Consider the following 25,956-nt stretch of genomic DNA (forward strand, 5'->3'; position numbering starts at 1 on the left):
TAGCTTGGTGTTTCTGAAATGTAACACATTTTGAAAGCTTAGCCAAATCTTCATAAAAGGTCGGATCCTGCTCATTTTTCACAGACAATATATTTCCCAGGCCTAAATTAGGATTTAATATGAATCAGGGCCTAATGGTTTGTTTTTAAGCCTTTCCTAATCTATTCTATTCAGTCTTCTTGCACGTTTCCTCGTTTTAAACACTGTAACTTTTCAAAAAGGACATAGGAGATTCCTATTTACTGGTGTGCACTCTTATACGTTTGTGGGACGTACTCGGTGCTTTTAAATGCACATGTTGTGTCCTAGAATTAAAGGTAGCGAAGGTGCTTTACTTGCTTACGGTTTCTGTACTTGTTTGCATCTCATCTAACAATCAGAAAACTGAAACAAACAGAATCGAATCCGCCTATTGGCTAATCTCCACAAAATAGTGTTTCGTATTTACTCGTGCTAGTCAATTTGAGTTATAATAGAAAATCAGAAAACGGATCTAGAAGGCCCACAGTACACGCAAACAGCAAAAAGCCAATATACTTGAAACAATGACACTGCCTCTATAGAAGTTATCTAGCTTAGCCTACTATTGTTAAAAAATAAGGTTTTAAATCTCATTTACTGTCTGAACTAATATAATATTATCAATATTCAAAACTGCAATAATTAGATTATTTCCAATGCGATCCGATTCTTGTATATTCTCAAAGTGTAATGGGTTATTCAGTTGAAATCCATGCACCTAATGGAAGACATGCCTTAATCTTCCACACTGGGAATGTAAATTTCAAATGGATAAACATCAAAGGGTGACTTCATTTGAAATCTACACCTCGTGTGTAGGTGATTAATATCATATCTTTTATAGGGGTGTATGAATTTCGACTGGAATAGCCCAATATAAGAGGATTATGTTCACCTAATGTAATTATAATATAAATATAGCAATCGGGTTACTACGCAGGAAAGAATAAGGCGAACGGATTATTTACTTTCGTGAGCTCCAGTAATAATATTGATACAACAATAATAGTAAATTATATTTCATGATCTATAAACCTTTTAGTATGAAATTGATTCGATGCCCTTATTCTTTTGCTCAAATTGTTTCAAAGTTAAATATGTATCGACGGATTATATATCATGTTCACAAAATTGTATCCTTTCTCATTCGCTGAATGAACTACCATCTTTATCATTTGCCTTAATTGGAGAAAATTGTGACGTTCTTGTTTAAAGTTCAAATTTCAGGATTATCATTTAATGTTGACATAACAAACATAACATATGTAACAAAATACGTCTTACCTGGAACCATAAGTATTTAAATGCAGTATTCTGCTAATTGTATAAACTAATATGGTTTTGTGCATTTGCATTATCCAAAGTACATTGCGCTGATATTCAATATGCTTCTTTCTACAGCATATTGCAAATATTTGATAATTAGGTTTTATGGATGTCTTTTCTGTCGGATAATGTCATTATTGTTTGAGATTGTACTATTAGTATTTGCTTCGATGATATGATGAGATATTTTCTTACAATATCAAGTGCTATCTTAAAAACCATCATAAGAACCATGATAAGCTATCTTAAGAACCACTTAACCAATACTAGCCTTGTTTGTACTCATTTTGACGCATTTTTCATGCTGATTCTAAATATGGTCATGAAAATTTACAATTCTTGAAATAGTATAATTTTTTGGAAAGAAACTTGTCGTCTGCAGTCGACACCTGCATGAAAAGAGTTAATGGAACGTAAGACAGATCATAGGAGGATGTGCACTTCACACATTAACTGTTCTATAAGGTGTTATGTTTTTATAAGACAACACTATGTACGAATGAAAACCCTATAGAGATCCTCAGATCTGTATCAAGAGCTCTCATATCATCACAATGTCAAAACTTGAGTCTTGAAATATGACTTCAAAAAACTACCATTTATCTTATAGGTATAATGCGCCATGGGAACCGTCCCAGGAGGGGTTAGATAAAACTCCTTTAAAAATACCCTCCAGGAATCTTTATTAGGGTAAGTATATAGGATTATAAACATTTTGATGAATAGCAAGAATCAAAATTAGTCTGAATCATAGAATTTTATCAATCATAATACTTAAATATTTATCTTAAGTAGATCTGTCGTATAGGTGGTAAGCTCGTAAGTCCTCAGGGTAATGTATTATTGGGAACGAAAAATATGTTTTTAAGTATTAATTTCATAACGTCAAAATGAAATGATAGTTTAAATTAAACGAAATCAATATGACGAATTGTTAATTATAATATTTAATATGTTCATTTTTTATTCATTACAACTATTGCTAAAAGGCTGAGATATTGTTCTTCTTCTTAATGAACTCGCCTCAAAGTGCATTTCGATCAAACGTAAGGATACAAAAATTGGTGGATAGAGATCAATGCGCTCCTTCTTCTTCTCGTTTTCCTTTCTGCTTCTTCTTTTTCTTCTATTTCATCTTCTTCTTTGTCGAATTTTCCAATAATACATTTTGTTAGGCAAAGGTACATACTGCGTACTTTTCAATTTTAAAATGGAATATTCCATTCGTAATCCACAGTCTTCAACAGAGGGAGTATGGGTTTCGAATAGAACAGACAATTGGGTATTAAACTTTCATTTGTAATACTCACTCCATATGTGGAAGATATATGTAAAGCTACATACATGGGGAGTGTGGGTTTCAAAATGAGCAACCCTGACCAATTACATTTGAAAAATATATTCTCCCTGAGGCAGATATTTCCTAAATCTTCCACAGTGGTAATGTGGATTTGATCTGGAATAGCAGTGTGTGTTTTTCAATAGGAAATGTACAAGCCATTATATTGACATTTGAATATATCGTGATTTGTCGCCCATGTTATCATTCTGTCAATTCATACTACCCTGCCGCTTGCCGCTGAGCGGCGTGGCGCACGTGCATTGCAGACAAACGGACACAATAAAGGCTTGTCATTGGTTGAAACGCCCTGCCGCTTGCCGCAGCGGCAAGCGGCAGGAAAGTATGACGGGGGCATTAAGTCATCTAAACCAGTAATTTTCAACTAGACGATTTTTATTACATTTCAGCTCAAATATTAAAAAATTATTCTAATCATCTGTGATAATCTTGTTACTTTCCATCATTAATGTCGTTTGACATTTAGTGAGTGATTATGGAATTTATAATGTATTAATCTGGCTGTATAATATTTGTACGACTGCAAAATGAAGCTAATTTATAATTTGAGCCACGCATATATTAGCTTATATAACGCGTATTGTGATTTTTTAAATTAAATCATCCTACAATTTAATACTATTCTAAATGTGAGTATCAAAATGGTACATAATGTACAATCGACATTAAAGATAGTAGACCCATATAAATGAATTATGTAATAGAATCAATGTGGATTAATTAAAGAGAAAAGGTGTTGTTTTAGACACTGTCGTGCATCTATCGTCTCATATAACACGGGCAACATCATTATTTTAAGTAAACCAACGAGGCGCTAATCCATTGAGCTTACGTGAATGCTAAGGCCGTATACAATTCATGTTTAGGTTCTCGTCTAGAGGATTTTCATGAATTGATGAGGAGGGATGTTTATTTTATTTTTTTTCTTCAACGTAGAATTTTTAGTAGTTTTCGGTCTTTATTTCCAACAGTGCTCGAGGAAAATAGGAGGCCCCTTTTCTTTCTTTCTTTTTCTCAAATGTGAGACTCTGAGGGATAAACCCGCTAGAGTACCACAAAAAAGACTTGGAAGTGATCCTTCTTTTTCCTGGAATCTTATTTATATGTATGAAGTTTTCCTAAAGCATTCCGAAGTCTTAAAATGTTTGAAAAACCTAAATAAAAAAATTCTGACAAATTCCAGTAATTGAGGAGGGAAAGGACGAGAAACAAAACATTATTTTTTTTCGGCCCAATAGAAGCACACTATAAAGCAAATGTACAGTCACCGACAACACCGTTTTTGTTTCGATTTGGTGCGAAAATTACCATAATGGCAAAGCAATTCAGCTGTATTTAGATAAATCGTTTATGTAACCAATACGTAGCTTGAAAGCAACAGATATAGTATACAAATCAAGCTTTTGCATTCATGCAATTATGCAATGTAATAAAATCTACCTTCCATGACCAATCGTTTCGGCGATTGCAATATACATGTAAATGTTATCAACGTAGCTCTCCTACCATGGGATATCATAATGCAATTACCAAGCTCTATTTGCTACTTCAATGCATGACATTTTCGCACTATAAACTTTAACTACCATGACAAAAGATAACTCGAGACAGGTATACTGTCTACAGTACATTTAATAACAGTTGCTGTAGCGCTGATGTTCCTTATTAAACAAAAACTACTACCACGACACTTTGAACAAAGACTATACATCTCAATGAAAAGGATAAGCAGCGTGAATTTCACTACTTTCGCCTTAATTTGATTACCTTACGCTGATCAATATGGAATATATTTCGCTATTTGAATGGCTAAAGGAAGATTCACTTTAACTACCTTTTTTTTTTCAATTTTTCAGCAATTTGCCTTTTTCATATTTGTGTAAACATTTGAAGTGTTCTATTATCGGATTAGATAGCTGTAGTCAGAGTATAAAATTAGATTACGGGTAGCCATGACCTATTATCATACAGATGTTTACATAGATGTGTAGGCATATGGCAATCTGACGATGTACCTATGCGTTGCCTTTCCTGACCCAATGGAGGAACTTGTTGTATCAATCAGGCGTAATTTATTCAGTGGCAGTTTTATATGAAACCCATAACTTTTAAGAATCCGTATAATTTCACTTTAGTAGATGTAATTATAGTTTGTATTAAAATATACTGACTTTGGGTGGCTGGACAAACTTAAAGAGAGGACATTGTTTATAGAAATTATTATATCGATCACCTGGTACCCATAGGAGAAGAGAACGTATGTGTACGCATATCATATAACCGGGATATCTTGGCAAGTATGCATGTCATCCAATACACCGATTTGTCAACACTTTGCATACCCCAAATATGTTTTGCTTTCCTTCTATATGTGTAATAACATGTGCTATTTAAACCTACCAAGTAGTAGCTTTGAAATTTGACTATATTTCCTGACATTTGCCTTGGCATCTTTTAGTTTGAAATTTGACTATTTCATGACATTTGTTATGGCATGTTTCACTTTCATGGGTTAGTGAGCTTAAGATGACAAATGACCTGTTATCTGTTTACTCGTTTACCTGTGATGTTACATCTGATAGCAAGGACCTGATATATATCATATGTGTGCGTGTGAGGATATAAGTGAACTTAAAGAAACGAAAACAACATTGCGTATTATAATGTTAGTATAGTAGAGTTCAGGAAAAAGAGAGGGAGAGAACACAGTTAGTATAAGGGGTATGGAATAGAAACTAAAAGCAACGATGTGAAATACAAATGAGAGAGAAATAGCCATAACATACTGTATGTTCCACTTGCCAGAACTTCAAATAGCAGACTTGTAGGTTCACATATATAACTTCTATAGACCTTTCATAATGACCTTGTTACAATTAACTCGGTTTAATTAATTACTCAAGTTAATTGCTATTGATTGAAATCATAATAACTACTGCATCATACAACCATCTTTAAAACATCACAAAAAGAAATTACCCACTTTATTATGAGACAATAACTCTATGCATTTGTCAAACTAAAATAGCAAAAAGAAATACAGTTTAGTTCGTGCTGCAAAGTTTGATACCTTTTTTTCTGGATCGCTCAAAATTTTTAGCCATGGTGACTCAAAATGCTCATTGAATAAAAAAATAATGGCGCAGATTCAAACGTTATTAAAAATATTAAATAAGTTACTCATGTCAGTGTGCCATTAAATTCCCTACATTACTGGTCAAGGAAGACCCGCGGTGACCGGTGACGATCATACACTCTAGCAGAATTTTCAGTGGGTTTATGTGTAAATCTGCATCTTTGTCATTCAAAGAATCACCATGGACAATATTGTAACTAAGACAAATTAGGCATCAAAAGTTGCAGAACAAAATTGGATATCTTTTTGCTATTTCAGTTGTAAAATTTGATGCACATATTTTGAGTTATTATTTCATAATGAATGGAGTAATTACTTTGTAATGTCTTTATGCCAGCTGCTCTATCTTCGATGCATTGATTTTTATTATTCATTACGCTTCATATTATTTGCATCGCGTATACTGTATTTTGTATAATACGATTATCTGCTTAAAAATAGAGTGGCTTTTTAATTAAGAAACATTGCAGTTATTTTATCAACAACAATTCTTCACATCAATATAATTCAAGTTTGAAACACACAATATCACTGTATCCCATCATGTTATTGACATCAGCAAATACCATCTTCAATCAACAAACACTTGAGCGTTAAAACAACAAACTTGAGTATTTACGCAACAATGGTTCTGAAGTACTATTTTAATCAGGATTCATGAACTTTTTAATTACATAACATTATTGTAACTTTGAAATGGCTCACCCTATATAGAGATTGTAAATAATCTTCTTTGATTATACTTGAGAAATGTTCCGTACTAAATGCGAGACGTAACATCCTTTTCGCGGTCCCTTACGGAGACTTGATATCCCTTGTTGGGCGAACCTAATACGCTTTACAGCCATGTAGAACATCTAAATGACCTAAATACTTGAGCAGCAATTATACACTTGCACTTTGTTCTCTTCAGTCACTGTGTCTTTTTTTACGAAGCACATTTTACTGAATAAGAAGAGTGGGAAATAAATATTACCACGACCTTTGTCATTATAATACAGGTACATATCCATGACATATGATATGGGTATGATATCGATATGATACTCTCTCAAGGTCGGTAAATTAAAGTTATTCATGTATCACAGCCACAACTAATTTCGTTTCTACTCATGTCTGTATTTTGAAAACATGTCCAAATAAATATTACCGCGACTTTTGTTATTATAATACATGTACATGTCCATGAAATATGATATGATAAGTATGATATCGATGTAATACTCTCTCAAGGTCGGTAAATTAAATTTATTCATGTATCACAGCCAAAACTAGCTTCGTCTCAAAGCATGTCAATTAGTAACTGTCTTGTTTAATGTAAACAAACATTATAATTTATGATGGATTTATATTGTTCCATTATGTATTAAAGGAATAGTGCCAAAAGGCAAATTAGTAAACGTATATGTGATGCGATCAAGCAAAATCAGTCGGAACTCGGAAATATTGATTTTGAGATAGAGCCAAACAAAAGTAATATTTCCTTTTGTTTCCTATTGTTTTGGAAACTCTTTAATTGCTCATATCTTTGGAACTGATTGTTCAATTTCAATGGGGTTTTCTGCAAAATGCAGCTTTGTAAATGCTTTTACTATCCCATAAGAAACTGAAAATTTAATATTTCCGAGTTCCGACTGATTTTGCTTGATCGCATCACATATGCTAACATATGTAAATAGACATTAACTGATCGATTTCATGACTATTTTGGATATATTATTCCAATATATTATCGATCTGAATTACGAAAATACGTGTAAACAATTACTCATTATAGTATTATTACAAATTATACCAAAGATAACGATGAAGAATATGAAATAAGATTAACATTATCATGATTGAGTATTAAACATTGCTTGATCACTGATCAGTCTCTGTGGATGATGTGTCAACACGTAGCCCAAATACACATCTTTTAAAACGATATATTGGACACACACGGCCCGTTCGTGACCAGAGTGTGATATTGTTAGTCCACATAATCAATCGTGGTAGTACGTACCGGTACCTCATTACTATTATAAGCATAGAATGACAGGGCACACAAGAAATGTTCAAGTTGACATACACCATTTTATTTCAAAGGTAAACACTGGCAAATTCAATTGACACTGATGAAAATATCTCGCTCTTCTCGTTTACTGCCAAAAAACATTGACAATTCCCATTGACACAAGTATTTAAGCAGGTGCGCCAGCGTATCCCGGTGCACATCATCATCACAGATGAAAACTTTACCCATGGTAAGTAATACTCTCTCAAGGTCGGTAAATTAAAGTTATTCATGTATCACAGCCAAAACTAGCTTCGTCTCAAAGCATGTCAATTAGTAACTGTCTTGTTTAATGTAAACAAACATTATAATTTATGATGGATTTATATTGTTCCATTATGTATTAAAGGAATAGTGCCAAAAGGCAAATTAGTAAACGTATATGCTAACATATGTAAATAGACATTAACTGATCGATTTCATGACTATTTTGAATATATTATTCAAATATGTGACCGTCCACGGCGAATGAGCCGTAAATTCCTCCCCCGGTCAATTTTGTTTTATTTCATGTTTAAAAAATAAACATCATAAACTTAAAAATGGTATATCATTTGACTTCAAACGATATCCAGAAGCGGTTTGTTAAACTTTGCTCCTTCAACAAAATTATAGCTTATTACGTTTTTACATGTGTCTCTTTTTCCACATTGTTGGCAATAAATATCAAACAGTCATAATTGGCGGTCATTTCAAATCATCCCCAAGTCAACGAGGTATAAGAAAGTTCTCTCATTGTTAATTGTTAGTTATGCATACCTGTACAAAATACAATGCCTGGTAACCCACCACTTGAACAGGATTTAGCAATATAAGCAAACAAAGACCAGAGCTATTAAAAGTTCTATAGCCATCTAAGGTAGAAGCTTATTATCCACTTCAACAATAGGATTATTGATTAGTTTTTGACTATCGAAATGGGACGGATGTCGGGCCAGCTTAAGTTACCGATGAATATGACCTTCGTACACATTTTACACCGTAACTCAGAATACAATTTAGGGAATTTACGGCTCATTTGTGCTGCCGGGTCACATATATTATCGATGTGAATTACGAAAACACGTGTAAACAATTACTCATATAGTATTATTACAAATTATACCAAAGATAACGATGATGAATATGAAATAAGATTAACATTATCATGATTGAGTATTAAACATTGCTTGATCACTATTCAGTCTCTGTAAATGGTGTGTCAACACGTAACCTAAATACACATCTTTCAAAACGATATATTGGACACACACGGCCCGTTCGTGACAAGAGTGTGATATTGTAAGTCCACATAATCAATCGTGGTAGTACGTACCGGTACCTCATTACTATTATAAGCATAGAATGACAGGGCACAAAAGAAATGTTCAAGTTGACATACACCATTTTATTTCAAAGGTAAACACTGGCAAATTCAATTGACACTGATGAAAATAACTCGCTCTTCTCGTTTACTGCCACACAACATTGACAATTCCCATTGACACAAGTATTTAAGCAGGTGCGCCAGCGTATCCCGGTGCACATCATCATCACAGATGAAAACTTTACCCATGGTATTTCATGTTTAAACACACAGACATAGGCAAACATATTCACAGATTCATTTCAATGCTTGTGCCTTGCACAATGTCCAGGTGGACTTCCAATGTATTTTTGTCAACGTAGATTGTGACATGGCCCTATGTTTGTTATAGCATCTGCTGCTGATCAATAAAGCATTGCACGATTCAATACTATAAGGGTTTGATTATAATCGTTTTAGGGTAACAAATTGTAGAGATACGTCTCTTTACTGTATTATTTTTCCACTTTGAATATGATATAAAAAGATTACAAATGAAAATAGTTGGCCGAAGCAGCCAAAAAAACGATTTTCATTATCACAATTAATATATTATTGAAAAATAATACTTTGATGTTTTGCAAAAGTTCATTCTACAAATCATAAACTTGCTTGATTTATTGTTGATAATGAGTTATGTACGTATGTAACAAAATGTTGATGTTTCAGCCCTCTTTACAACATAACTCAAAAACCACTACAAAAGTATATATGTAATATTTGAATTCTTCTACACACTCACTATGAAATGATCAATGCATATTTTGCCAAAGCTCACTACCATTTGCAAGATGCTGTGAACTACCAAGTTGCAAAATGTTTAAAATAGTTGCTAACCTTGACATTATCATGCTTGGGTCCTAAACGCACCATTAATACGCTATAACGCATTTGATAAAACCATTGTATATTGCATTAAGAGTATTGTTGTCCGTTTTAAAATGTCATGTTTTATAGCTTTATTTCGAAACGTCAAGTAAATGAGGCAATGATTACACGCAACATTTGATATGTTATTGATCCAACAAGACCAGTACTCCAAAACAAGGGAATGCGTATTGCATTACTGGACTGGCACAAGTCGTATCGCACACACATAAAGATGGACAATTACGCAGTGGCTATCATAGACAAGTGCCAGTGAAAGGTGATGCCAATCCCTTCAGGCATTCTTGGTCATGAGCTTTTTGTCTCTATCGACTACCTATAAATCATACAATGGGCTATTCCCGTTGAAATCCATGCACCCCCTCTGGAGGACATGATCGTTCTCTTTCACACAGGGAGTGTGAATTTCAAATGGGATTACCGTTTGAAATCTACACTCCCAGTGTGGGAAATTAAGGGATGTCTTCCCTAAGGAGTGTATGGATTTCAATTGGAATAGCCCAATGCAGCTTCTCTGCCTCTCGAGTAAAACGGTTTTACTTCTGTAAAGCATCACGAATTCTAAGGTTTGGTTTTCGGGTTTAGGGTTAGGGTTAGGGTAAGGATTAGGGTTAGGGTTAGGTTAAGGGATATGGTTAGGGATAGGGTTAGGGTTAGGGTTAGGGTTAGGGTTAGGCTTATGGTTAGGGATATAACATTTTCGTGATGTCTGCATGACTAAGATCAAAAGACCAGTGAAACCGTATCTGTGAATGAATTACAACGAATGAATGATATAACCTGCGAGATTGAGTTTGAATCAGCCTTTAAGGCAGTATACAGGTAACACAACTTCTAAGTTAACCCATGAATTTTTAAAAATCTGCAGCAAAGTTGTTGATTTATTCAAACAGGTGAATTAAAGATGTGTGATTTTACGGCTTTAAAAGCGCGTTTACTGCAACTTTAAAAGCAAGGTCAAATTTATTCCAACTACTCGTAACATAAAAGTTCTTCAATGGATTTGCACTATTTTAACACTGAAGATGTACAACATGTTATTCTACGTTAGGCTTTTTCAATTCTCAAAATCGGCTGAAACGCTATTGATTTATTCAAACATTTGTCAAGGGGAAAGTTGTGTTACCTGTATGAAAAATAGCAGATATTCCATATTGTGTTACCAAAGTAAAATGCTATATCTATTAGTAATTGGTGATGAAGGTACTGCGTGTTTACTTGGGAAGGCGATTCTCGCGATAATCAGCTTAAGCTTTATCCGAATCGTCCACTCTGTCCCCTATGCGCTTATCTGATCCCCACAATGTTTGCTTGCACGCTATTTCAATCCTGATATTTCTGCGAAGCTAATTGTACCCTAATCTTATTATAGCTTCCCATGCAGTATACAGTTACACCACCAATACATCGTGTGCTGTGTATGTTTAAAACACCTTAAAGATGCTCGAATTCGATAGTCATGCGCCCATGTAGTTGATATATGCAACTACGTCAAATCATTGAAATGAGAAATGGTTTCTTATGTCATTCACAAACTTGTCTTTTCAGTGAAGATAAAATCTCCCTAATTAGCCCGCGAAATATGATATGAAGTCTAAATCTATAGCCACATGCATTTTAACCCTTTCAATACAGAATTCAGTATAAATCAGATAATATAATTATATTGTTTAATATAAAAGAACAGACATTAAATCGATACCATATTTTTGCTACCAGCATGTGAAACATAAACAATTAAGTACAAACAAGCTTACGAGTTTTCCAAACGATATTAAAATTAATAACATTTTAGATACAATATTGGAAACTGATGAAGTCTTTACGCAAACCACAAGAACTTGCATGTATATTATATAGAACGCGAGGCAGAGTATAATCAAAGCATGTATGATGAAAGCATACCTCAGCACTTTACCCAGTGGTTTGAAATTAAATTCAACATAGTCTTGTTATTCCATGGCTGTGATACCATATATAATAAACAACGCAGACGATACCTTACGTGAACTAACGTTAGGGTCAGTGGAACAACAACTGCAATTGGATTGCTTTGAAATTGCCCATACACTGAATTAGGACAATACACTGAATTAGGACAATAATTCCAGTATGGGTTTCAAATGGATTGACAGTTGTTATCATGTTAAGCATGTAAAATAATATGTTCGTGGATAGTGCATGTAGTGCAACTACCGGGGCATGGGGCCCCGTCTCTCTATCTAGTTGTAAAAAACCATGCCATATTGGATTATAAAAATAGTATTTGCTTGTAAGGTTTTGTGGACTAAGTTGATCCCCCTTTGTAGACGTACCCCCCCACTGTTTTTGCAGTGGATTTTCTTTCGATAGACTGATTCAAATATTCAAATAATAACTATTTGTATATTTTATTTATTGATGTGTTACTTACTACACTTTATGAGGAAAATAAACAAGAATTGTTTTCATGTTTTCTCCAGTAATGCATAATATCGATTAAACAAAAACAAAGGTTGTTTAGATATAAATGTGTGGGTTATTTATATAGGTTTTGCATTATAATCAGCAAGGCTATATATAACCGTGATTAAGGAATTCAAATCGTCTTTATATTAGCACCTGGGCTTACAGATCCAAATTGCATTCCCACTGTGTATGAATAAATTCAAGCTCGGGTAGAATAGTGTATACGGCTATTCCAGTTGCAATCCATACACCCCATATGAACGACATAATCTTAATCGTCCACATGGGGAGTGTGAATTTCAAATGGGGTTACCTGAATGGGTGTCTCCATTAAATCTACATCCCCAGTGTGGACGATTAAGGTCATGTCTTCCATAGGGGGTGTATGGTTTTCAACTGGAATATACCATACTTGCGGAACCTTAGTAAGATACGGTACGCTTCTTTTAAATAAAGGCGACAATAATTGACTCTTGGAGTCATAGATCTTATAGATGGAGTATGCATCTCTAAGTATATAAGTTACTAGTGAGCGATTGAATACGCTGGCGAAGTTACGTAATTAATCGGATTAACTACCATAGCAATAGGTACAAACAATTTTGAATATACCGCGCTGCACTACAAGCAGGTTGCACTCATCACCTGCCGTCAATCATATAATAGATTGAATACAATACCGCTCTTTTCAAAGAGACTACTTACAGGTGCAAGTGATTAGCATTTCTTTGACATCTATGATTCAATGCAGAGGTACTGCATGAACGTAGTAGTGCAGCGCAAATATAATCAAAAATTGTTTGTACCTATTGCTATGGTATAGTTAATCCGATTATTACGTAACTTCGCCAGCGTATAGTTATAGACGTGTATTCCGAGACGTGTATTGGATTATCAAGCAATAGCATGATACATTGGTACAGCAACACATCCGAAAGGGTACGCAACACATGCAATTGCGTTTTCGCGCGCACCCCTACCCTACATAAAGCCGACACACATCCAACCATATACCCGGTACCCCAAAAAAAAAAAAAAAAAGAAGATTCTGATAAACTAGCAGCAAAAAGGAAAATACATGAAATATAACAATTCTACTTTTTATGCTATTCATATTTTGATTCCAAAGTTATTTATTAAATATTAAATGTAGTGCAACACAAGCGCCATTGCGGTAATATTAGTTATTGACACCACACCGTCTTTGCGTTCCATGAATTACCTATGGTCAGTTTGACTTCTTCAGGTTCTATAAACAAGGCGATAATATCAAGTTTCGATTTGCGTCTGTTAGTCAAAAGGTACTTAAAGTGCGGTAACATCCAATGTCTGGAAAATCACACTATATACAATGCGTATTACACATGGTGCACAAACTTTGAAACAGCGTTTTTTTAAAGTAGTTCAATTGCTAATACATGTACATGACCTTTGTCTTTCTAATGACATAACAATAATACTACTATAATAATGAAATTAGTATTAAAATAAGGAGAGGAATAGCAATACTAATAATAATATCAATAACACACGATCAGAGTATATTGTAATAAAAGTATATTATCAAGAACAATAACAACAACAACAACAACAACAACAACAATAATAATAATAATAATAATAATAATAATAATAATAATAATAATAATAATAATAATAATAATAATAATAATAATAATAATAATAATAATAATAATAATGATAATAACACTAATAATTATAATAACAATAATAACAATATGCTGACGGTATTGACATTTGCATTACAAACAAACCATGAAAGAATGTAAAAGACATTGATTTCGCAATTTACAGACATACAGACAACTCTTTATGATTGGCATCCGTATATGAATGCGTTCTTCAATATTGTAAGAATAATAATGAAAATATGCCCAGCAGTTATAGAAAAATAATATATATTTCATAAGGTCATTTTTAAAATACAATCGTGAGCACATACACAGTGATTCCTTTTGGCTGATCATTCCATCTGTCAAGGCAATCGTAAAGTTGAATAGAGCGTTTCATTAATAGCAAAAACAGATGCATTAAATCATTCATAGTGTTAGTAAATATTCAAGTCCAATACTTATATTGTTATTTACTATTGGTGTATTTTAGCCAGCTGCTAGTTTAGGAACCTGTTCCGATTTAATCACACACATGACAATCATGTTGTATGCTGCTTTCGTGTTTTGAATGACCTTGACTTTATTCTTCTTCTGTGTGTGAATGTTTGTAGCTGGTTTCGTGTCCCTTTTGATACAATGGAATAAGAGATCTAGCCTCAGGACATAGTTCGAAGAGACCATTGAGTAGCCATTTAAAGCAATAATGTTATCTTTATAATATGAACTGTTTTGCCATATTTGCAACGTTTACATATGTCTCCACATATATACTTAAATGGAATCAGCTAAATTTGAATTTTTGACACAACGCCGTATTTAGATATTCAGTCCCCATACAGTGTAATTTCTTTCACTGTACTTTTATTTTGGATTAAAATGGACAGAAACCTAAGATTATTTCAGCATTTTGAGTGAAGAGTAACTAAATTAAAATTTGATGGAAATTTTATATCTATGTCGGACGAAATAAGTCATATTAATTCCAGTTTAAACCGATTACCAAAAATATTGCAGTCTTCTTCTTAATATTAACACATTGATATTACAGGAAATTATTCAAGGAAGCCAATAATATATTATGGGCTATAAACACAGCAATTAGATATGGCTTTGATAAATGTCTCTCACACATGGAATATGTTACTTGTATATTCTCTTGTAAGTATATACACGCATTCTTCTACATGTCGACAGGTGTTTGGGGAGTGGGGTAATCATGTGGCGGCTGATTTGAGAGTCACTATAATATTTCACTGCGGATAAAGCTACTTATTCTTTGAATATCTATCAAAATACATATTTATATATTATTTAACCCCATAAGAACTACCTGCCGATTGGCCAAAATGAAAAATTTTGAACCAATCAAGGAGGGTATTAATAAGATCATCTGCAAATGCAAGTTTGACTATAAATAGTTTAAAGCCTAGTCATAATTGGCAATTGAAATGAGCATTTCAAGATATCAACCAATCGGAGATGCTGTTAGATGATGTAGTGTCCAGGGGGTTAAGAAACACTGGGAAGGTATAAGGCTTCAATGTATTTACCGGAATGAGCATGATAGGGAATTTCTAGACGTGTTTGTGCTTACTTTGTAGTGATTGATTTGGGAAAGGAAGGGTTAATGATACTGAATAAGATTTGCTGTGTCAGTGACCGTCTGGTATGATCCAAAACAAAACTGCTTAAAGCATGGTATTTATTATTATTTTTGTTTCAGGGTATTTTCTTTTACCTCTCACAGTAAATTGTGCTCACCAATCTGTTCATATAATAACTTACATATATCATGTGTCTTGTTGCACAGAGCGTGTATTATAATTGATGCCATAAATAAGTGATCAACAGTTACGAGTATAGAATGTGACATGTTGAAGTGTGGGAGCAGATTCTATTTCTATGAAGTATGAACAGCAAAGGCATCTTTGTTTCATAATTCATGTCGACCTGATCTTTCAATAGTTATGTGTATCGTATTTGTATGTATCATATCATACCATGTACATATGTGACTTATATTAAAGTATGCATAACATTATCAAATGTCGTAAACATGACTCCATGAATAGTAGAATAAGAAGTGAATGGATGAACTTAATACGGATAATGAGTGTATATATTCGTAGTTCCATTAGGATTACAGGTGAGTTCATGTAATGTAAAACAGGAAGAGGAAGAAGTATATACATGTATTTATTAAATTTGTTCAAATTCCCGGTTTCTATGTACATGTACAGGTATGGACGAAAGTTGAAAATATTGTCACCTTATTTCCATGACCTTGCTTAACCCCCTGGACACTACTGGTTATCTAACAGCATTTCTGATACGTTGATAACTTGAAATGCTCATTTCAATTGCCAATATTGAATAGACTTTAAACTATTTATGGTCAAACTTGCATTTGCAGATGATCTTATTAATCCTTGATTGGTTCAAAATTGGACACAATATTGGTTCTCATGGGTATAAAACATGTATTAACCAAATAATTTCCATAAACATGTAAAATCAATATGGAATAGGAAGGGCTATTTGAATATGCTGTGGTGTCTTAGGCTCCAATATATCGTATATAGGGAGATACATGTATGCATCATAAAATTATAGACAGATGGGCACAGTTAAGAAACATAATCAATCAACTGTCTTACTTGGATTGAAATATATTTGCTAGTCTCCGTTTTGTTATATACCTGTACATGTAGTTTACTTGTAAAATTGGTTGCTACTAAGAAAAACAATTCGTATTACTAGTAACTAATATACGTGGCTCATGTACGTTGTATTTCCGTAATACTGTCGTTTATTTACGTTCTTATAATTTAATAAAAATCCCAGGTATAGTGATAGCTATGTTTGTTTTTGATTACAATACTAGTGGTTTCCAGTAGCGTGTAATTCCATTGGATCGAATGGGTCAGACCCGCAATTTGTAGGGAGTGCCAACGATTTTCTGATTATTGATTTCACGCGGCTACTTCCCTAACTTGTGTATGTCAAATCACGTCACGTCCTACCAAGCAATGCATTAACGCACTCAACTATGGATTCAAACATCAAGTCGCTTGTTCTTCCTTAATAACAGTCAGTGAGAAAAGGAAATAATAATAATAAATTGGAAAATTTAATTCAATGCAACACGACTTTTATTGCTCTATAATATTCTATGACTGTTTTACTCATTGTTAAACATTATAGACAGTTATATCTAGATTGGGCTATTTCAGAAAATAGAAGCACACCCCTTATAGAGAAGTTCGGATTTCCAGAGTTTCTGACTAGTTATGATTGCTGAAAATCCATACTTTCAATGTGTCTAAATACGAAAAAAAGTCCAGCAAAAAATAGCTCACTATCGAAAATCCTAAACTTGAGGGACTCGTTTTGGACAATTCCATGATATTTTATACATTTTATTGCATTTCCAAGCTTGAAATCAAGCTTTCCTGTAACATTGGCAAGTAGAATTCCAATCGTTTTCATGAAGCAAACCTGGAAATCCGGACATATCTATTATTGAATTTTTACTCCTCTACGGGGTGTGCATTTACTTTCTGGAATAGCCCATTTTCATAAGTCATCCTGTGTTTCGCTTTCAGTTAGGCGTTTCAATAATAATATATTCCGATTACTAATTGGCCTTGGAAGAAGTTTCCATTTCCATTTAGGAAACGAAGACCAGCATACATCGATCTCCATACACATACATGTTAATATTACATACTCTACCTCTGATAGCGCTATAATTCTAAATGTGTATGTAAAGTTGAATAGTCAAAAGATTAAATTTTTCTCAAGATGATGACAATAAAGATGAGGCTGCTGCTGCTGCTAATGATGATGATGATGATGATGATGATAATGATGATGATTATGATGATGATGATGATGATGATGATGACGATGATGATGACGACGATGACGACGATGATGGTGATGATGACAGTGACGATGATAATGACGATGACGATGACGATGACGAAGGATACCTTCATATTACTGAACGGTTGACAAATTAATCCCTCTATTTCAATATTCAAAATTACGCTTTCCTTGTTTTAATACTGCAGGCTCTTGGTGACCCATCAATGTTAAAAAACAAACTGACAATATATGTCCCTTACCAGTACGATCTCGTTACACGCGTCAATGTATCAGAGTTTAATGGTATTCAATTTATCTCATCAAATAGTTTAAATTTGCATGAGTTAAGACATCCCCATCTATCTCCACAGAAAGTGATAGAAAACCCATAAAACTGTCATTTGTCAATGGCCACTGACGTGCTCAATTGGGCGTAGATGACATATCAAACCCTTGCAGTGCTTTTATTGTCTGTGAGCTAAAACTCAATAACATCGGTCGCAGTATTCTGAATATCAACTTATATTTCGCATAGACGTATTTTTTCAACAAAAAACCATAGCTCAAAACAGTGTTTATTCTTTTAATTTCCCAAACTGCCACGTTCTATGTACACATGCATTCACTTATACGAGCGTAATGCATGAACTAACATCTTGTTTCAAGTACATAGCACATATGTATGTGGTAATAATGGTTGGTGGTATGTTGACTTAAGCTTATGTTTATATTGCTATAGTGTCGTATATTTTAATGTAGTCCACTTCATATGAATAAAGCAACATTACAATCACGTATATTCATTGTGTATCTGCATTGACTCTGATGTTGTCAAAAGTTGTAGTGCTACAGCGCAAAGGTTTGATATGAGTACTTACCTATTTGATAAACATGACAAGAGGTAAGCACTCATATCGACTTTTATTTATCTTGGATCATTTGAAAATTGCTTTCATTTTGTTCCGATTTGATATGTTTGTAGTACTGATACACCATACGTTATGCTTAGGCTCAAAATGTATCATAACATTATAGGGATATATATATATATATAGATATATATAGATATGTATATAGCAGACAATTATAGAGGGATACATTTAAATAAACAAAATAATCTACGTGTCTTTACTTGGATTGAAATATATTTGCTGTTTCAGTTTTATTATATTGTAAAATTGGCTGCTATTGTGACAAATAATTCTTATTACTAGTAATTGCATACATTGCTCATCCCTGCCATATTCTCGTAATACTCTCGTTTATTTACGTTCTTATAATTTAATAAAAATTCTAGGTATAGTGATAGCTAATTTTGTTTTTGATTACAATACTAGTGGTTTCCAGTAGCGTGTAATTCCATTGGATCGAATGGGTCAGACCCGCAATTTGTAGGGAGTGCCAACGATTTTCTGATTATTGATTTTACGCGGCTACTTCCCCTAACTTGTGTATGTCAAATCACGTCACGTCCTACCAAGCAATGCATTAACGCACTCAACTACGAATTCAAACATAAAGTCGATTATTTCTAAATTCCTTCCTTAATGTTAAGAGAAAATGAGATAAAATATTCAATGAGAAAAGGAAATAATAAAATTGGAATTCAATTTAATAAAACGCGATTTTTATTGCTCGTAGCTTTTATGTATATCGACATTGTTTTATTCTTTCAACTTCTTCTACAACATATTGTTAATTAAAAGGCGAGGAAAAGCTTTGTTAAACCAATTTGTTTAATATTTTACTCATTCTTAAGCGTTAAATTGATATTTAAATTTTCATAACAGCATGTCAGCAACAGATTCTCTCTCTCTCTGTGTGTGGAGCGTTTCAATTATAACCTTCAGCTCGTTCATCCGCTCTTGGAAGAAGTTTAAATTTCCATTTAGGAAACGGAGACCAGCAAAAATCGATTTCAATACATATACCTGTTAATATTACATCCTCAATCTCTTACAGCGCCATAGTTCTAAATGCGTATGTAAAATTGAATACTTAAAAGACTGCATATTTTCTCAAAGGTTGGAAATTATATTCCCAATTTAATAATAATGCCACATCGTTGCAACAAATTTCATTATTAGGACTATGAAAATGGGATCCTATTGTATTAAGATAATACATGAATTCAATTTAGTTTTAATATTAGCTAGCTGTTATTTTTATAAACTATGATTAAAGTCACAGCTAGCAACAATACATTTCTGTCAATTGCAGACTGCTCCATGCAATCTACTCGCAACACTTGACACAACCGGAGCGATATGAAGTTCTTCTGCTTATAGGCTTATGTGCTATATATCTACTTGGTATTTATGTCCGTCAGGAGTTCCTCCAGGTATAAAATGTTGTCAAGAACTGAGTCCTACGTACGTGCCCTGGCATGTTGAACTCAAAATCGCTTGCACGCTGATGTGCAGACATTTCCTTATTTAAAAGGTACTTTGGTTGTCTGCTTTGTATTATGGTCTACATCTTATATTGGAGTAGGTATGTTTGTACTCGTTCAGTGTTTCTATTTACTTGCAGAATCCAAATGTTGTAAAATGGCGCGAAAATCTGTTAATTTTTTGATTATTTTCATGATTTTGTTTTGTTTGGTTATGTCGTCTACTACTTACGCGTAGGGTTAGGTATCCTCGTCTAACTCCACGTGATGAGTTAAGTACAAAGGCTATATGAGAGCAGTGCCATTTTAAATCCCAATCTTCGACTGAAGCCTGACATGGTTAATTTGAGAGTTGCTTTGTAACATTTTGCTGTGTCCCACTTGTCTGACTGGTAAGTGTGTAGAAAGTCTAATCAAATGGCAGTTTGGTGTGTCGTGGAAAGATACGTCATTGTCAGTGTTGGCTGGCCAATAGATTGATTGAACGAAGTAGGGATAAGGACAAGGAAAGTGGCAGGAAAGTCTACAAACACACTGATTTAAGTGGAGCGCCAAAACCCGCTTTACTTTATGCTTGGATTTACAACTATACAAAGAGAAAGCAGATGACATTATTGATTGTTTTAATACCTTTAATAGCAGCAAGTGATGCGACCGGTCCTGAAGTTTTAGCTATAAATTTGACTTTTATCATAGTAGGTAAACCAATTATGCAAAACAAAATAATTCCAGAACACAAGACCTCAGCCTACTTTGCAGGTTTTAAATACCATCATCTAGTAATTGAGGTACATAGGGCATTATCACATTTTCAGTAATGTATCACAATGTGTTTGGGTTGTGGTTTGGGCTTCCTTATTGTCTCTATCCCAAATTGAATTGACATGTTCAAATAGGCAATAGAAACAGATTAGTTCGATCTTTAGATCGACCATCGATGCTTGGTCGATCCTTATTATTTATTAAATTAATTAATTGACGGTTCTGATTACATATGAATGTGTGCATGTAATGATATTGACCAAAACAGTTATTCTCATTAATTAGATTAGATTATTTACAAGCATCGAAGAAGTATCGAACCAATTTGGCTCTGGTGCCTTAATGAGTTTTTAAAAAAAGGTGTGAAAGTTCCTCTGAGCTGATGAGAAACCAACATCCGTAGCCTTTTTGGTTCCTCTAAGTGGGCGGCAAATTGGGTTATTCAAGTTGCAACCCAAACAGCTCATATGGAAGACATTACCTTAATCTTCTACACAGGGATGTAGATTCCAAGTTGAGTCACCCAGTCAAGTAATTCCATTTGAAATAATATACACCCCCTGTGTGGGAGGTTGAGGACATGTCTTCTATAGTGGGTGTTTAAATTTCTACCTTAATATCCTAATATTTTATATTGGTCGGTTAGCTGTATTTTGGAATTTTCGTGTTTCAAACCCAATCTTTTTCGGTTAGTTGTACAGAGAACTAAAGTAGCGATATTTAATATAAAAGACAATAGATTTATTGCGCTACATTTTTGTCGACGTTGAAAAAGTTAGAAGGCGTTTTCTATTTAGCTTTTGCTATTTCCAAGACAACATACACTTATAAACCAATTTCAGAGAAATTAATTAGGAAGTTATACGTGATAATGTTATCTAAATTACGCATTACCAAATGAGTCTTTTGTAACTTTAAACCTGATTGTTCATTTATATGCACCGTACGTGAGAACATCCCAATTGAATCAATCTTTCTTTTGAAAAGCCCGCTTGAAGGAATCCAATTTATATTAAATGCGTGTGTTGACTGTAGACATGTTTCAATCCATCGCTCTGTGATTGTACTTTTGTGTCGAAAATACTGGCAATGACCGTCCAAACACGACACAGACGAGGAAAAAGAACTTAATCAAGAGTTGGTCTGGTAGCAGTAACAAAAGCGTTTTGACAAACAATTATAAAGCTGCCAGGTAGGGGAAAAGTAATTTCGTAAAACTGTGTAGGTAAGTGACAAATCGCATTTGAAGCACTTTGAATCAGCAGTTTCTTGCTTACATTTAAGGTTTTGTCATCATGTCATGCTGTTGTAGAATAGCAAGTCAAAGGGTGTCTTTAATCAATTATGGGGTCCAGCAATAAGATTTGTCCATCAAAACTAATTAGTTTAACAAAATAAGAGAGTTTTAGTAAGTCAGCCCAATCAGATATATCACTCCTTTAGCTTGGGTTCTATAGCACTATATGTACCGATACCTCTTTCTATCATATTAGTGATGCAATATATTATATCAAGCATAGTAATTAACATTTTTATAGTGTTAGCTTTAGCGTTTTTATCTAAATAAAATACCTAATAGGGTACGATAATAAGAGTCATCGGTACCTATCGGGCACCGATAGTACTATAGGACCAAATTAGACGTGGTGCCTTACCAATTAACAGATGTAAATATATTTACAATAAAGAAATCCAAGAACTGAAACTAGATGTATTGCCATGTATTGAGACCAAGAAACGATCCAGTATTATAGTACTCAGTTTCTAAAATTAGTTCTAAAATTAGTCCTCAGTAACGTGTTCATATATTTCATGTCTAACTGTCTTAATGTCTAGATGAATGAATAAATTTACCTGGATATGTATGCGCAAAGAGCACAAAAATATGTAACATTTAAATGTTGAAATGGGCTACTTAAGGATAATGTTGCCCTGAAAAAGATGAAAACCACAAATTGTGTCAATTTTGTCCAGGTATTTAGGCTGTCGGCACGCTACTACTAGTTATCATGGTTATACTGGCAACATTTCAGAGCGTCCTTCGAACGGGCTGGCAGTTCTTACAGTTAAACACATTAATTGCTGTTTATTAGGCAGTTTTTCGCATTAAAGACTTACTTCATGAAGCAGCTATCACTACATGTTACCCACAAGAATCTCTCTCTTGCACGTACAAGACAAAATAGACTAGACATATCTTATCAAAATATTTAATGTGGATTGACAGATATATTCTATAAATATAAACTATGCAGTGGTTTATATTTCCAATATTAAATCATAAGATTGCAAGCCACGATTCCACGTCAGCGTCGGTATAAGGAATACAGTGTAATTTCTTAGAATAACACCCAACATCTAGTGTATCTGAATACAGATCATGTAAAGGTATTATATACCAATATTACAGTAAAATATTACAAGACACGCTTTGGACATGTCAGTAGTATCAATAGATGTAAACTTAATCTTGCTTCAGCTACTTCTAAGAAAGCTTTTGAGGTGGATATACATCATTTAAGCAAGCCTTATACCATAGCAGCACGTTCACTTGTAAACATTGTTACATAGTATTTATAATGCTGTTTAAGGTTCATCCAGGGGTCCACATAAATCAGAAATCAGAGGAATATTGTACACATGGAGTGTAAAATAACTGCATTACTTTTCATTGAGGTTTCGTTATGTGTGCACGGTTGTTTGATGTGGTCATTTATTAATATTTTTAATGAAACAATACATAATTTTCAATTCTAGACAAAAAAAAAATACCAACATCTATCACAATAATATTCACATATATTTTTAGCTATTTTCAACTCAGATTTTCTTTTTTTTAATCGAATTTTCCGTCTATTTCTGCCTTTTTGTTTTATTTGTGTGCAAATTGAGGGCGCTATTTACAAATATTTTAAATTTAATTTATACCCCAATAATATGAGTTATTCCTCCATTTCATGATTAAAAAAAGTAGTTTGAAAGTTTGCTTGCTATATGTTACTCGTTTTTTAAGATATTTAATGCCATTATATAAGTGTCGACACCTTGTAAAGATGCAAATAAGATTTAAGATAAATAGCGCCATCATTATTCAACTTTACTTAAGAATGACACAGTTTTACATTCCATCAAACAACCGTGTGTGAGCATAATGTAATTCATTTTCTAACGTTCCGTTTTGTTTAGTTCGATTTTTGCATGTGTTCCGTGTTTGTGTTGCTTAATTTAATCGAGAACATCGCCTCTTTTGTTTATTTAATGACTTAATGCCAAACATAGAGTAGTTAGCTGTTATACATTGATCGAATCATGGTATCTTTTGAATAGTAATGACCTCTGTTGAAAATTGTTTGTTGTTATTTATAAGTGGGCTTGACGAAGAATTCACATATCACAGTTATACTTTTGAAGGTCTTGAGTTATGATGTAAAGAGTGTCCAAACAACCAATGTAGTCACGTCATCCTACTCAATCTATAATACTAGACATGTGCCAAAATGGAATGTCCAAGAAGTCATTTTTAAAACTATTTATTCCCGCCATGATGTATTTCCTCATTGATTTTTTTGTTTTGGTTTTTTGTTTGTTTATTTATTTATTTGTTTTTTGCTGTTTGTAATTTTGTTATCCCTTGCCTGTAATCGTTATGGGTCTCAGTTGATCTTGGGGTTGTATGTTTTTCTTCTTTTTGTTAATATAGATGATTGAATAAAATGAAATCGAGTATTCTTAATAAAATAAAAGGAGTCTCTTTAAATATAAATAATATGTCAAATTTTGCAGAAGTTTGAAATTTATATTCAGGAGATTAAAAACTTGTTATCTTGTACTCATAATATTTGTCACTTTTCCCTCGCTTATCGATACCTTCCAACCATCCGAATATTACAGATAAATATCTTAAAATCTTTTACAAGTGAGCAAGTTTGTCCAACGGCAGATACACACTCAAGATAACCTGGCGTAAAAGCATCTTAATGTTTCTAATCAACGGTCAGCGCAAATGGGCTATTCCAGTTGAAATCCATACACCCCTATGGAATATACAACCTTAATCTTTCACTCAGGGAGTGTAAATTTCAAATGGGGTTACCTGAATGGGAAAATCAATTTGAAATCTACACCCCCTGTTTGTGAGATTAAGGTAATGTTTTCCATAGGGGTTGGATGGATTTCAACTAGAATAGCCTAATGCAGCTCGTACGAATTGTCCACTTTCCGTCCAGCTAAATCCGATTAAAGGTCTTGCAAAAATCTACCTTTGTGCTGCCGAGATTTCCGCCAGGCAGAAATACTGAACGCATTTACTTTTCTCCCACTATGGACCACAAAAGCCTCATCCCAATGGCATAGTTCAATAACCTCAATTGAACAATCATAGTGCAAAATTTGACCTCAACTTGTAGAGTATGAGTTTTCGTACCCAACTTTTCAAATGTCATTCAATGAATGTGCAAATGTATTGGGGTTAAAGAACTATGCCCTGATAGATTCGCGTGTTGTGGATCCTAGTATCTCTTTACGGGTTTTTGCTTATAATAAAATAATTGTTTATTCCATTTGTGTAATGAGGATACATCAGCTCTTTGAGAATTCATCGGGTCCTTAAATCTTATTAATTCGAGAGATGGGGGATTTAGATACGGAAACATTAAGAGTTTGACAATATTGGGTAGTTCCATATTAGTGACAAGGGGATCGTTATCAGCATCATCACT

The 25,956-nt window shown here is 33.7% G+C and overlaps 1 protein-coding gene across 1 annotated transcript in view; it reads left to right on the plus strand.

Annotated features, from left to right (window-relative positions):
• The window catches only part of LOC140162433 (neuronal acetylcholine receptor subunit alpha-10-like), a 310,611-nt gene that overhangs the window by 16,988 nt on the left and 267,667 nt on the right, over window positions 1-25,956 (plus strand). The window lies entirely within an intron of this gene.

Source organism: Amphiura filiformis, chromosome 10, assembly GCF_039555335.1.
Source record: "Amphiura filiformis chromosome 10, Afil_fr2py, whole genome shotgun sequence".
Lineage (NCBI taxonomy): Eukaryota > Metazoa > Echinodermata > Ophiuroidea > Amphilepidida > Amphiuridae > Amphiura > Amphiura filiformis.